The sequence below is a fragment of the Lycium barbarum genome, chromosome 4 (assembly GCF_019175385.1).
Source record: "Lycium barbarum isolate Lr01 chromosome 4, ASM1917538v2, whole genome shotgun sequence".
Classification (NCBI taxonomy): Eukaryota; Viridiplantae; Streptophyta; class Magnoliopsida; order Solanales; family Solanaceae; genus Lycium; species Lycium barbarum.
In genome coordinates, this window is record NC_083340.1 from 5,679,339 (window position 1) to 5,692,463 (window position 13,125).

The following is a 13,125-nucleotide window of genomic DNA, read 5'->3' on the forward strand; positions in this document are numbered from 1 at the left end:
GATATTTGACACCCACTATCCAGCTAATTTAGATTTGCGCATAGAGGCATTAAAGAACTTCTCAATTATGAGGGCTCGAATGTGAGACTTTTGATAAAGTATAGAAAAATCCCATCAATTTTACTGTTTACTTTGGTGGTACCTTTAAAATCACTTGGTGCCACCTTTAAAATCACTTGTCCTAAAAAATAACTATTCGACTTTAGGTTTAGTTCCAAATTAAGAAAAATTAATTTCATCAGACAAAGGTAGCTCTAAATTATTAATTTGGAAGTCCTTCAATTTAACATGAACTTAGAATTCAATTACTTACCCATTTAAATAAATTTAAGCTGCCAATCTTTGTCCGCTCTTTTGTCTAGTTAGTAGTATACACTTGTCCACTTCTACGTCTAATACTTCAACCACTAGTAGCAAAATTTTGAACAGAAAAATAATATATGAGCTTGTTTGGATGGGCTTATGCCTATAAGCTGCAAGCAGCTTATAAGCTAAAAAAAATAAGTTGGGGTAATCTAACTTATTTTTTTTTGACTTATAAGCTGTTTTCAGTTTATAAGCTGCGTTAGATAAGCTAAGTCAAATGGGCCAAATTATTTTTTTGAGCTTATTTTAAGCACAAAATGACTTTAAGCTGGCCAGCCAAACACTCAAAAAAGCTGAAAACAGTTTATAAGCAACTTATAAGCCAACCCAAACGGGCTCTATATGTGGGCAGATCCGACCCGTCATAAAAGAGATCAGATTAAAAATAAAGAAGTTACTACACGTTGAAATATAGTGGGAGAGTTTTTTGGTTCACTTCCCTTTAATAAAGGGATTCTGGTCTTGAACAACGTACAGTGACGGAAAAATAGAGAGCAAGTTCTCTTCATTCCTTCTTCCATATTAACATATAAAAAGACATTTAGTTTGTGGATTATAACGTCGTTTCCAAGAGAATCAAACTTCAATTTGGGGCAATTTTTGGTGGCAAGTTCAACGACTAATCTTCCGCTCTTCCCCGTTACTCTTTTCTAACAATGGCATCAAAGCCTTAGGTTAATTTGCTTCCTAGTCTAACACATTGAAAAGAAACTGGAATCTTGATTGCCCTTTGTTTCAACTGTGCCACGCTTCTTGTTTTATCTTAGTTTATTAAAATTAAGATTTAGATGTCTTACTGTGAGAGTTGTTATATAGTTTGTAATATTGGAATAATAAATTTTTAAACTACTTGGGTACTACAGTTGAAATAACTAGTTTGGGTACCATAGATGAAATAGGTACCTTGAAAACTTATTTTGGGTACCACCACTGAAATGGGTACCACTTGTGAAATATTCGAAAAGGTACCATTAGTGAAATATTACCAACATGTGTCTATTTCAACTACTTATCTTCTCTATAAATAGAGAAGTGATTCATCCATATCTATCACTTTTAATTCAACTGATAATAAGCTTATTGTATCTCAACTATATTTTTTATTTTTACGGACTGAAAATTGATTTCAGTGTGTCACATATATGGAATTTTGGCATGAATCTTATATTTTCAGAATCCACTCGTTACAAGCTTTCCGTTGATATATTACCCATTGAAAACGGATAAAAAAGGAGTGAGTTATGAAGTGTTGAAGTTCTGTTAAGTAAAAAAAAATAAAAATATAACCTCCTAATAGCTACACCATTACATTGGTATATGATCCTTAAACGTAATTTTGTATTCTACGAGTAATGTGGCATATGTTGTCATATTGAATGGTATGTCCATTCTTATTGTTCCTATTTCAGACATGGCTAGACAGGGACAAGCTCAAAATACTCCAAGCGGGAGTTCCCAAAATCGAGCAAGGAACGATGTAGAAGAGTACGTCGTCGTAGGACATATTTCCCGAGGACGTGAAGTCATAAGGAAATATATCCCGAGGGTGACGCAAAATATACTAAGGGATCAAAGGGCTACCCGAAGAGAGGGAGAGAAGAAACTCGAAGAGTTTAAGGCTTTTAAGATGTCTCCTCATGCTTTAGTGCTTGAACATATTGAACTTTTTCGGTTGAAACGAGATGAACTTGCTAATTTTATTGAAATCACGGATTGGGATGCTTTTCCAATTTTAGTAGATTCCCTCCAAGAACCTTGGGATAGTTTTTTAATTGATATTTATCACGAGGTTTGGCCAAATCAACCTTTTGAGTTGTATGTTCGAATACTTGAAGCCAAGTGGGAGAGACATGTCCTTATGACTTGTAATTTGTATTGTGATTTTTTTTCCAATATATGGAATTATGTTGTTTAACTTTCTATTAATCCCGTTTATTTATTTATTTTAAATGGGTTGAGAGTTAATTGAAAGTCATTAAAATAATATTCACACTAAGATTATTATTTTTCATTTTTTATTAACATTTAGACTGTAGATGATGATTGGAAACTTTGTGACCTTTTGATTTTACACTAAATGTGAAGTCATTTATGGGAATTAATTTGCTTGAGTGTGAATATCACATGCATAAATTTGTTAAGGTAAGTATTGATGAATAAAAAAACTTGCTTAAATGTCTAAATTTAACAGATATGGCATCTAAGAGTATCATTGCTGATCTAAACAAGGGTGAGAAACTGAATGGTGAGAATTACGACATCTGGAGTCGTAAGATGTCGTATGTACTGGAAGAGCAAGATGCTCTGGAGGTATTAACCATGTTTTGGTTCACCCAGAAGAGGGTAACACTGCTCAACACAGAGGAGATCTCGAAGCTTACAATGCGTGGAAAAAGAAATATTTTACTGCTCGTGGAATTATTGTGAGTTCAGTTGTTGATGATCTCATTATGAATGTGAAGAATACCCTGTTGTTCATGCTATGTGGGCACACTTACGAGAGACTTATAGGGGTACTACTATGTCCGACCTTAGATAGCTGACTATCAAATTTTCCACTTACAAGAAGCGTCATGATCACAATGTCAAACAACACCTTAGGGTGATGTCTAGCATGATTTCTCAACATAAAAGTTCTGGTCATGTTCTCTCTGATGAGCAGCAGGTTCAGGCAGGGATTCGTTCTCTTCCCAATAGTTGGGAACACTTGAAGGTTAACTTAACCCATTATGATAACATTAAAACTTTTTTTGATGTTGTCCGTCATGTCGATCTTGAAGATGAGCGGCTTGGTGCTGCTAAAACTGTATCTAATGCCTATGTGACAGAATCAAGTGGCACAAAATCTTCAGGCTTTAAGCGTAGGAAGAATTAAAAAATGACGGAAAGGGTAAGGAGATCGGAGAAAGACCCTCCAAGAAAAGGAACAAGCCAAATCCCAAGAAAGGAAAATGGTTTTTTAAGAAGAAAGACAAGAGTAAGATGAAATGCCACAACTGCCATGTTCCGGGGCATTTTGCTCACGAGTGTCCCGAGTCAAAAAAGGTAGCATTTCAAAACGCATCTCTAAGTGCTACATATGTTTCTAGCACTGTTTTACTAACTGAATCTTATTCTGTGTGGATTGTAGACTTAGTGGCCACCGACCATGTTTGTCGTAATCAAGAAGCCTTTATGAAATGTCGTCGAGTCTTACTTGGATCTAGGTGGATATAGTAGGAAATAATGCAAAGCTTGAAGTCAAAGGGACATGCACTTGTGTGGTGGCCGATCTTTGATGTTGCATGACGTCCTATATGCTCCAGAGATCTGACTTAACTTAGTATCTGTGTCTGTTCTTCTAGATCTTGGTTTCGATTTAAAGTTTAGTAGCAATGGTTTTAGAATTACTCAAGACAATGTTTTTTTTATGATTTTGGACTTCGTTATTATGGTTTTATCGTTTTAGATTGTAATCCTTCAACTTATGACTATTATGTTGACCATTGTGTAATGACTTGTTATTCTAGTAACAGTGATATTGATGTTATTACATGGCATGCAAGATTAGGTCACAGGGCAAGACCGTATGAATAGATTAGCAAAGAAAGGGCATTTAGGTCTTTTCTCTAAAATTGAAATGCCAACTAGGGCTGCTTATCGGGCGGATCAGACGGATTATTATGTTAACGGTTCGGTTTAACGGTTATCGGCTTTTAAAAGTACTAATCCGCTAGCCAACCTATAAGATAACGGTTGGTTCGGTATCGGATTAGCAATTATCGGACGGTTATCGGGCGGTGTATCGGTTAAGTATGGGTTACCACATTCAATCTTTTATTTTGGTTACCATTAGTCCACTACTGGACTAGTACAAGTACTCTTCTGGATATGCCAATGTAAATATTCCTACTGGACTACTGAATATGCCAATCTGCTAGCTTTGTATGAACTTGGATCTTGTGAAATGCTTCTGCATTTTTTCATGCAACAAGGAACATTTTGTCCCTTTTTGCTGACAAAAGGACTTGTATTTTATCCGTTAGTTTTCCTTCTTATTTCAGTGAAAAAGTCTTGCTTAGGCACCGATTTACTTGGTAATGACTAATACTTGGTAAATATTCCTTAAGTGCAGTTCTCCTTCACCTAAGCAGTTCTCCTTGTCCTAAGCAGTTCTCCTTGTCCTTTTACCATACACCAATGATTATCATCCAAAATGCTCTTATAAGTCTAGCACAAGTCATCAGGCAAAATTTATGTCCAATCTGCAGTTCTAATACTAATGAAAAGGCAAAAGTAATCATCACTTTCAAAATTTTATACACTTACCAGTTACCAACACGTGTTAATTTGTCCCTTGCAGTTGCATGTGCTTTTTCTTAGTACATAATACAAAATATCACAAAAGCAAAGGAGCCCCCCCAGACTCAGTAGAGCATCACATTGTCGGAATAACTAACAAGAACCAAAACACAATTGCACAACTTCTTTCAGTACATAAGAGCTTTTCCTTGCACAACTTCTTTCAGTACATAAGAGCTTTTCCTTGCACAACTTCTTTCAGTACATAAGAGCTTTTCCTTGCACAACTTCTTTCGCACAACTGCTGGTGCTTTTTCTATTGCAGCAACCAGCAAGTATCCTACAATAAAAAGCAGAATTGTTAATATGTAAAATTTTAAGTGCATTCGAACAAACAACGAGAAGATAACAGAACATTATGAAAGTCACCTTGTACTATATGTCAACTACAGTAGGGTCTTTCCCAGCGCTGGCTAAATTTGAAGAGAAAATTATCATAATGAGTCATGTAATAAGTATAAACCATTTACAACAATAATATACAACAAATATAATAAAAAGTATTATTACCTTGTTCAAGCTGCTCGAGATTATCAAGATCTTCCTCAACGCTAACAGGTTGTTTTAATTTTTCACTTCGAAGCCAATCTTGAAGACACACTAGAGCTTGCACTAATTTAGGAGTCAATGAACTCCTAAATGAATCAAGAAGACGTCCTCCCGTACTAAATGCAGATTCAGATGCCACACTTGAAACTGGTACAGCTAATACATCACGAGCCATCTCAGCAAGAATAGAAAATCTAGCTGAGTTCATTTTCCACCAGTCTAGGATGTTAAATTCTTTACTATCATCCTCAGTTTCTTCACCAAAATATTTATCTATCTCCGTTATAGCATCCACACCTCCACTCGCTGTTTTATAGTTCTTTAGATCTTCCATGAGTGATTCTAAAAGTTCTGTACTTTGGGTACTTACTTGACTGCTAGAAAGCCCGGAAGTAGAAGTGTCCAGTGAAGAGCAAGGTGAAGATTCAGCAAGCACGCTGCCTTTTGAGTTGGATTTTACATACTCGCTAAATAATGAAGTCATGTACTTCTTTACTTCTGCTTGTATAGATGACCCTTTTTCCCCAAACATCTTTACAAGTGCATAGCTAACTGATTCAAGCTTGTAACGAGGATCTAAAATACACGAAATGAAAATTATCTTGTTCATTTTTGTTGGATCTCCCCAATACTTATTAAATTTTTCTTGCATCTTTTTTGCCATATCGCTTAAACCAGTGTCTTCGCTTGCCATCAATTGATTCAAATAAACAGCAACCGCACAAATTTCAAGAAAATGAATATTTGACGTAACATAACGTGATCCAAATATTTTCAAAGTAAGAAGATAAAATATCTCAAGAAATCTCGTAATTCTTTTCACATGGACCCAATCACTACTCAAAAGTTCACCGGCAGTGATTCCAATTTCAACATAAGAATTTTCAAGATAATGTCTTAGGCCAATTTCACAGGAAGCATAATTTGAAAATGCATTCTCAAATTCAACAGCCCTACTCAACATCAGATAGGTGGAATTCCACCTAGTTGGAACGTCTAAACATAAAGATTTTTTGCAACTGAGTTGTTCATCGTCACAACTTTCTTGAAATCTTTTCAACCTCGCAGGAGACTGCCTAACATATCTAACTGCATGTCTAACACATTTAATAGACAAAGAGCATTCTTTTAAACCATCCTGGACAACAAGATTCATGATATGAGCCATACACCTCACGTGAAGGTGATTACCGTTCATCAAATTAGTTCCCATTTTTGTTAATTGCTTAGACAATTCTTTTACTGTCACATCATTTGAGCTTGCATTATCAACTATGACAATAAAGATCTTATTTATCCCCCACTCACGTAAGCACCTACTAATACCATTTGCCATATCTTCACCTTTATGGCTAATAATAGGACAAAAATTAAGTATTTTCTTGCGCATGTTCCAATCACTATCGATCCAATGGGCAGTGATACACATGTAATTGATTCTTTGTATAGAAGTCCATGTGTCAGTGGTAATACAAATTCTCTGTTTTGTTTCTATAAAATACCTCCTCAACTTTTGCTTTTCTTCATTAAACAGATTAAAACAGTCCCTAGTTACAGTACTACGGGAAGGGATCCAAAAATGAGGTTGAGCCATTTTCATAAATTCTTTAAAACCTTCTTTTTCGACAAAGCTAAAAGGAAGCTCATCAACTATTACCATACGACATAAATCCTTCCTACACTCTTCTTGGTCAAATTTCCAAGAGACAACAGCTACATCACCTTGACTACCCCCCGGAATAGATTTAAAGCCTATGGTTGATTGTTTTTTATCAACAAGAGGAGTAGGAAGTTTAGGACATGTCAGCAAATGACCAAGAAGAGTCGACGTACCATCTCTTGACTTAAAATAGTACAACTTATAGCAATGGCTACATTTTGCTTTCGTACCTTCGGGAGTTTCAACTTCTGCAAAATGATCCCAAGCAACAGACCTTTTTCTCCTTTTTTTAGCACTAGTTGACAGAGTTATCTCAGCATGACTTACTGCATTTGAAGCCTCACTTTCACCTATCACCTTATCACTTTGTTCAGCCATGCTACAAGTTTAAGACTTTGAGTCCCTGTAATAAGAAAAAACAATTCAATAAACAACCAAAATTAGAACATGCAAAATATGATCGGCACAACAAATAGTAACGGAAAATACACATAGCGCAGAAAAATAGAGAATTTGTTAATCCAAATACAACATAGACACATTATGGTAGTGGAAGCAAAATTGAAAATAGAAACAGAACAAAAAATGCAACAACTTTACATCACAGGGCTGGAAATAGATGAACAGATAGTCAAGCCAAATGAAACTCTTGCAAAAATAAATTGATCACACAAGACCTTGCAGTTCATGTATTGAGCCAAATAAATTGATTTGTAGTTTTTGATTTTATCGAACAGTGGTGTGAACTTGAAGTTGCTACTTGCTAATACTAGGAAATATGTGTCTTTATGGAGTATTGACTAGGGAGAATTCTAAAAGTTGCAAAATAGAGGAAACCCCATGGATCAGAAGGGGAAAACCCATTATGAATTTACGATCATAAGTGGAAAAAAAAAAACTCAAAATTTACCTTATGTGTGGTAGCAGACTAGCAGTTGCTGAGTTGTTGTGGACTTGTGGTTTAATAACAAATGCAGCCCACTTTTGCGATCTTCTCTTCAGTCTTGACGCCGTGTAAAAAGCAAAAACAAAACCTAGGAATCCATTAGTTCAACTGAGTGGAAAATGAGTTGAGTGGAAAATGACAGCACTAAGCGTCTGAGTGGAAAATGAGTTGAGTGAAAAATGACAGTACTACAACAATTCCTACTCTTTAGTAAAATGAGAGTTATTTTCTAAATGGGTTGTTGCAACTATTGCAACCTTATTTACTAAATGGGCTTGGCCTGCTGAGGCTTATTTTAAGTTTACAAATTATAATTATCATGCATATTTTATATGTTTAGAAATTATAATTACCATACATATTTTATATGTTTAGGGATAAAAATATAATAAAATATAATAGATTCTTAACGGGTTAACGGTTTACCCAATAAAAAAATTGAGTAATCCGTCCCCCGCACCGATAAGCCATTAATTATAAAATTTAAATCCATTCCCCACCCGCTAATCCGATAACCCAATACTAATAAGCCAATAAGCCAGTTTTGCGGTTGGGTTATCGGTAGCGGTCGGTTTTGAACAACCCTAATGCCAACTAGTGAAAATTGTCTTGCCGGAAAGATTACATGTAAACCAATTGGGAAGGCTAAGAGAGCAGATTCCCAATTGCAATTAATCCATTATGATATCTGTGGTCCAATGAATGTGAGGGCAAGGTCTAGTGCTTTGTATTTTATTACATTTATAAAGGATTTCATGCGCCTCGGTTGTCTATTTGATTTCTCACAAATCTGAACCATTTGAATGCTTTAAAAGGTATATGAATGAAGTTAAGAATCAATTAGATAAAAGTATAAAGATTTTAAGAATCGATAGAGGCCGTAAATATTCATCAAAACAGTTTGAAGAATTATGTAATAAAAAATGCATTACAAGATAGTTAATTACTCCTTACACACCTCAACAGAATGGAGTAGCAGAAAGGAGGAATAGAACATTATTAGACATGACAAGATCCATGATGGCACAGGCAAATTTATCTGTCTCCTTCTGGGAGATGCGTTATTGACTGCGGCATACATATTGAATAAAGTGCCTTCTAAGTCAGTTACTTCCTCTCCTTATGAGCTACAGACTGGTCATAAACCAAACCTGAATGATCTACGACTTTGGGGTTGTGCTGCATATGTAAAAGATCGTTTTGGTAAGTCTGAAAATTTGAGTCCAAAAGGGAAGAAATGTATCTTATAAGATACTCAGAACACTCCAAATGGTATGTGTTCATCAGTGAATTAGAAGATGGAAGTATTACTGAAATTGAATCATGCGATGTCACATTTCTAGAAAATGATTTTCCAAGAAAGAGCGAAATTAAGCAAGGAGAGCCTCTTTACGAATGTTGAATTCATATAATCAGACAATGTCTTCAGACATGCTTGATAGTCAAATAGATCAAGGATTGATTCCTGATCCAAGTGGGAGTTTTGAATCTCAAAATCCTATTGAGGAATCTGAAGTTCAATTACGTAAGAGTACTAAAAAAGGTATACCTAAACGATCTTATAAGATTGAAGATTAAATTTTCTTGGTATCTCCCACATAATTGGATGAGCCTAATTCTATTACTGAGGCTTTATCAAGCCCTAAAAAAGATGAATGGATGAAAGCAACGAAAGAAGATTGGAGTCCATGAGAACCAACAAAGTCTGGGACCTGGTTGACCTTCCTTCTGGGCCTAGAGCTATTGGGAACATATGGGCTTTGAAAGTTAAACGCAAAGCATACGAGTCAATAGAAAGATACAAGGGGACGATTAGTTGCTAAAGGTTTTACCCAACAAGCTGGAATAGATTATGAGGAAATATTTTCACTAGTTGTGAAGTTTACCTCAATTCGCTTACTTTTGGCTATTGTCGCACGTTTGGATCTGGAGTTACACCAAATGGACGTGAAGATAGCTTTTCTCAATAGAGAACTAAACGAGGAAATTTACATGGAACAACCTGTAGGTTTCGTTGTTAAAGGCCAAGAAAAGAAGGTTTGCAAATTAAATAGATCTATCTATGGCCTGAAGCAGTCTTCAAGGCAGTGGTATTTGAGATTTCACAAGGAGGTGATTTCATATGATTTCACCATGATCGATAAAGACCATTGCATCTATGTGAAAACGTCCAATGGAATGTTTGTAATTCTCTCTTTACCTGGATGATATTTATTAATCGAAAATAATTTGGAGTATGTCAAAACTATCAAGTCATGGCTTTCAAAGTCATTTGACATGCAAGACATGGGTGAACCAGACTATATTAGGTGTTAAGATCCAAAGAGATCATTCCAAGAAGGTTTTGAGTCTATCTCAAGAAACTTATATAATGAAAATTTTGGAACGCTTCCGAATGAATAGTTGCAAACCCATGGATATACATATGTTGATTGGGGTGGTGACCGGAACGATAGAAAATTGACATCCAGCTATACTTTCTTGCTTAATGGTGGTGCTATTTCATGGAAAATTAAGAAACAAACCTGCATGTCTCTTTCAACTATGGAAGCTGAGTTCGTGGCTTGTGCATCTGCAGTACAAGAAGGTTTTGGTTAAAAAGATTCTTTGAGCATTTGGGTGTAGCAAAGAATTCTCATGGATCAATGATTTTATATTGTGATAGTCAAGCGGCTATTGCATACAAAAAGGATCATAAGTATCACATCAAAATCAAACACATTGACATCAAGTATAACTTTGTAAGAGACACAGTAGCAAGTGGAGAAGTAACTTTACAATACATACCTATGCGAGAAAGGATAGATGATCCTTTTACAAAGGCAATATCTCGAGACCTGTTTGAGAAACATGTTATGGCTCTAGGTTTGCATAGGATATGATTATATTTCTATATTGTAAAATGATTTGGTTGTTATAATAATTTCATCAATATTTAACTCTTGAATTTGTGTTCATATCTTATATGCATGTGATGATGTAATTTTATTGATAAAATTTGTCGAATAGGTCACGAGATTGGATCTCTCACACGAGCAATCGCCTCTTACATGGAGTAACATGAAGAGATGAGTTCCACCACCATGTTATGACTTATTTTGTAAGCCAGATATGTGTTTCTCTAAGAAGATGAATTTGAAGATTTTTGAAGAGAGAAGCTCAGGTTAGACATCTGGAGGTGTCTAGATCAAGATCTGTACGGGGTTGAATGAGTAAATGAATGAGACATATGCGCCACTATAAGGTGAGAACACCGTCGCATGTGTTTCATACCACGTGTGCTAAGCGACCAATGGGTTAATGGAAGAATGGATCCCTGCTTCTTTATTGTGTAAGACCCCGAAAAGTTACATTAACTTTTCTATGGAATACCCTTTGAACTTTGACTGTTTCTTGAAGTTTCAATCAGTGTTGCTACTTTAGCATGTTACTAATAGCCATGAGTGATTCGGCGATGCAGTACATGTCTAGGAAAACAGTTGATCTGGAACAGATAGATTCGAGTAGAAAGGAAAGACAAAAAAATTTAGTAATTTGACTTGTATTCACAGGCCGACCATTACACTTACCATAAGGGTGTCAAGTGTAATTGTGGATATAAAGTTAAACTTAAACTCGAGTTTGCCTCTTTCGAGGATGAGGGATCGAATAACTAGCTATTGGAGTAGCGAATGGTGTCTGGGGTATTGCAAGTAATATGATCCTTCTATTTGATAGTGGATTCTTTTCGCATGTGATTGAATTCCTATGTACGTGGAGCTCTTATATAGTTCATGATGCTCGCAGGTTTGTCTGTATGAATTATGTGTGTTATTAACATGATAGTAGCTTGGGTCTAGCCCACCATGAGCGAAGTGAGAGATATTGGAAGTTAGGTATGGGTCATGGGTCGCTCCATGTGGGTAAACCCGACCCGTTATAAAAGAGATCAGATTAAAAAGAAAAAGAAATAACTTGTCTGAAGAAGTTGTACGTTGAAGTGTAGTGGGAGCAGTTTTTTGGTTAACTGTTGTTCACTTCCCTTTAATAAAGGGATTCTGGTCTTCAACAACGTACAGTGACAGAAAAATAGAGAAGCAAGTTCTCTTCATTCCTTCTTCCATATTAACACATAAAAAGACATTTAGTTTCTGGATTATAACTTTGTTTCCAAGAGAATCAAAGTTCGATTTGGGACAATTTTGGTGGCAAGTTCAGCGACTAATCTTCCGCTGCTTTAAGCTACACAATTCGTTGTTCTCCCCCCCCCCCCCCCCCCCCATTCTTTTCTTACAGTCTTGTCTTAGGATTATAGGTTAAAGAAAAGACAGCAAAATAGACAAACACTTTAATACAACAACAAAAATAGTGTTACTCGAGCGGGTAGGCCATGGTTAGGTAGAGTTTCAAAAGAAAGAGTTTACACAGTTAAACTCGTAATATGAACTTTGTTAACTCATTCATTCATATCACCTGTGGTACTTTCATTTCACTATATTTCATCTATTTGATTTCACTCCTGGTACCTGACATTTACAAAACAAATAACCCAAACATCGACATGAAATATTTATTAACCAACATCAAGAGCTTTTAAAGAAGAACGAGGAGGAGAAGCAGTTTAGTCTAAAGTTTACATACAAGACATTGACTAGTGCTTAAACGGCAGCGTCCAAATAAGCGGGGCCATGAAATTTTTACTGACAAATAAGGCTGCGATATTCATTTTAAAGTACTAAAGCAATATTTCTCCTCCTTTCGGCAGCTAATTCATTATGTGATAAGGAAAAATTAATTATACTGAAAAAGATTCCTTTCCGGAATTTTACTAGGATATACAACTAGATTAGTCCCCTTAATAAATCATTACAAGGTAACTAGGTAAGAAAACTAGATTCTGATAATTTGATGTTTTTTCTAGATGAATACAAATATATTTGGTGAGTATAGTTGAAAGGACATGTGAACAACTGTGTTTTACTGGCAATAAACGAGTAAGATTGCCCAAGAAATGTGATACCTATGTGAAAAGTCAAGTCCAAGATTTGATTAAGTTCACAAACTAGATTTTTTTGATGAATACATTCCCCTTAACATAGAACTTTTTGACTTGCCGCATGTACCTTGGACAAACAAGTTTATAGGTTATAGACGGCTTTAGGCACTACTAGTCTACTACAGTCTTCTTTAAATAGTCGTTAAATTTCCAAAGGATTTTTTTCCACGCCAAATAGCTATTTAGAAAACGAATTTTCTAAATTTAAACCTAGCAGAGATAAGAGAC